Genomic DNA, 3,196 nt, shown 5'->3' on the forward strand with positions numbered 1-3,196 from the left:
AAATTAGGTCTCCTTCCCCCGTGCCTCAATCCTTCGCCGCCGCCAGAAAAAATCCCCCCTCTCTCTCCCCAATCTTCCTCTCTCACATCGCCATGGCCCGCCGCGCGCCACCACCCGGCCGTGCCCCTACCGGCCCTGCTCCGCGCGCCCCTACCATCCCTTATCCGTCGCATTGCCTCTTCCTCCCCCTTCTCTACCACCACATCGGTGGCCCAATCGGACCATCTGGCGGTGGGCACGATGTCCTCACGCGGATCTGACTGCCGCCACCATCGCCGCCTCCACCTCAAGCTGCTCCTCGATGCGGTTGTCCCCGACGAGCACCACCCCCACCCGACTGTCCCCGACGAGCTACTCCCCAACGGCCACATCCTCTCCTGCACTACGAGCACTACGGCGAGGAGGACGACATCCACTTACCCGCTAGATCAAGATTGCGTCCACCACCTCGACTTCACCCCAAAGGTTCTCTCCCTGCCTCTTGCTCTCTGGTTTAGGTAGTTGTATATGCTCTGATCTTTTCGGTGTTCAGATCTCGCAAGTGATGCTCATCTCTGTGATTTGCTTGTTAAGAAATTATACTACTTCTTTCGGCAAGCTTGCCGTTGTTGCAGAATATCAGTTTGCCCTTTGCAAGGTCCGCTCCTGCAGGTCTACTAGGTAAATCTTTTTAGTAGTACAAGTCTTTCGATTTAGTTTTTTCAGCTTGAACATGATGTCCAGAACCAGAACTTAAAAGTAGAACTTTTACATGCAAGATCTAGTAGGTAAATCTTTTAAGTCCAAGTTCAGATTTAAAGACAGATATATGGTAGCTATGATGCAGGTTGGCCATGCTAGTACTCTCCTGCACTAGCATTTTGTTAACTTAAAACATATTTCCTGACTGAATGTTTTTCTGATTTAAAGGTACCAAGGAATGTTTAAATACTACATTGGTGTTTTCTAGCTTGGAGAAGCAACATCAACTTGGGATGCAGATTCACCAGTATATGTGCATGCATCTCATAGGGGGAGAGATCTTGCACGGATGTAAGACCATTTTTCTTCTGTTATAGATTCTAGAGTGATGCTCTGCTTAAATTCCTATCCATGCATAAAGTCAACATCCAATGAAATATGAGCAAATTATTTTATCTCTGTTATTGTAATTGGGAGCTATGACAACCATATAAATGGATTTAGTATATTTTGATTGCATAGTTTCTTTTTGCTATTTTGAAATATGAATGTGTATCTTTAATCATGACTGTTTATGCATTTTTAAGCATGACTAGAACTGTGCTGAAGATGTGTGCTTAACCATGTAGTTTTTTTCTGCAGCTAAAATTCAGCTGAAGCTTTACAAACTAGCTGGACACTAATTCATAGAGCTATCCTTTCCTTTGCTTTGTTTTTCCTGTAGAATAGGTTAAGCATAATCTGAGTGGTGTATACCCAACACATTTCTTAATGGACATGCATGCAATTATAATCTAATTGGGACACGACTAACAAGCTGATTTACATGAGCATGCTCATGTATGTTTTCACAACCTGGCCCTTGTCTTGCAGATCCTCGAAACGAGCCAAGAACCATTAAATGTTTTCACAACCTGGCCCTTGTCATGTATGTTTTACAGATCCTCAAAACAAGCTTAGACTTTGTTTGTTATGCAAGATCTCTTCATGTGTCATAATGATACAAACACGAGGTACATAATTTAGGCATTTACAATTATAATTAAGTGATAATTTGGCAGAACAACATGGTGTGGTGTTTATTCGAGAAGGATGCACTATTTTGTCAAGTGTGGTGTTTATTCGAGAAGGCAACAAAGAGGTATGGCAGGACTGCTTTGTTGCACATGTTCGAAAGTTGTGTCTTACCTGCTTTAAATATAGTAGTTGAGACTTCTGGGGGCATGCCGTTTCATCTCGAGCTTTCTTAACTAATAGAGAAATGAAATAACTTATCAAAGCCTTTTTGTACGGTTTTTCTTTTCACTTCAAAAACATTTTCGCAAATTGGAACTTCATAGCCAGTTTCCAAATTCAAAGAAATCACCTACCATGGCCTTGTTCCTTTTCTTAAACTTCTCATTCTGCATCTTAAACAGCCAAACTCCCAGCCATTTCAATGTCAAGCTCGCTGAGCAACTTAAAATCACAATTCATAGCAAATATATGAACAACTAACTATGCTTTATATTTTTGATAGGTGTTCTAAAACTAGAAGCATTTCCTTAGTTCAAACCTTGTATCACGAATTTACATGCTACCCTCTTTTGATGTACTTCAACAAGCTTATCAACAAATATATACCAGATGCTACATCGGCATGTTATTATTTTGTTAGTGTAGTCACATGAACTTCATATGATTTAGCTGCATTGTCATATATTTATTCACAAGATCTGCTCGTCTATATCTGTCAAGACTGGAAACCTTGAGACGGTGATCAAACATTTGGTTGAAGGAATCAGCAAACAGATGTTTTCGAGGTACACCTATGATCTATGTGTCAACTCTCAAATGTCTAGTACTGCAAAACTGTTCTATGGCCATGATGGTGCTTTATTTATTTTTCTGTCTTTTGTGTATACAGACCAATACTTCGTTCTTATTTTCAGTTACTTGCAATCTTGCATGTTATTGCTGGCATGAGTTTTGTATGTCCATGACTGTTGTGATACTGTTAATATGATGCAGATTTGTGTTCTTGTGTATGCTGCAATATTTTTGATATTTTAGAGAAGTGCTAAATTTGTGACCATTATTTTGAGCATCATGTTGTGAGCTCTGATGTTCCTCTCAAGACTTGGATCGGCAACCTGATGCAAGTGCTCAAGGGATATCTGGAGCATGTACTTCTCAAGGCGATGTGATGCATGTGTAGTTAATTACCATGTTGATTGGAAGTGTTTCGATCTAGCAACAGTAGCTGATATGTGGCCTTGTCTATAGCAGGTTGTAGATTAAACTTGCAGTGTATAGACCATTTTGCAACTTAAGCTAGCTTTTTTGGATCGATGGGTGGTATGAATATGTTGTATGATGATGAATATTCGGTCATCTATGAATTATTTGAATTATGGCTGATATATATATATCCAAATTTGGTGTATTGTTGCTTTGGTTGTGACTGTTTGTTGTAGCCTGTTTCTAGTATTACTAAATGGTTGATATGAATCAAAATATATATTTCAAATTATGG

The 3,196-nt window shown here is 40.1% G+C and overlaps 1 long non-coding RNA gene across 6 annotated transcripts; it reads left to right on the forward strand.

Annotated features, from left to right (window-relative positions):
- The first annotated feature begins 26 nt into the window (after positions 1-26).
- On the forward strand, positions 27-3,106 carry LOC119302180. Of its 6 annotated transcripts, XR_005147390.1 has the most exons (5): positions 27-660; positions 910-1,032; positions 1,555-1,609; positions 1,773-2,483; positions 2,766-3,106. It is a non-coding gene; the product is annotated as an uncharacterized LOC119302180 (long non-coding RNA). The 6 variants fall into 6 exon arrangements; XR_005147388.1 differs by having other exon boundaries at positions 910-1,609; positions 1,743-2,483; XR_005147389.1 differs by having other exon boundaries at positions 910-1,609.
- The last annotated feature ends 90 nt before the right edge of the window (positions 3,107-3,196 follow it).

This window comes from Triticum dicoccoides, chromosome 5A, assembly GCF_002162155.2.
Source record: "Triticum dicoccoides isolate Atlit2015 ecotype Zavitan chromosome 5A, WEW_v2.0, whole genome shotgun sequence".
NCBI classification, from domain to species: Eukaryota; Viridiplantae; Streptophyta; class Magnoliopsida; order Poales; family Poaceae; genus Triticum; species Triticum dicoccoides.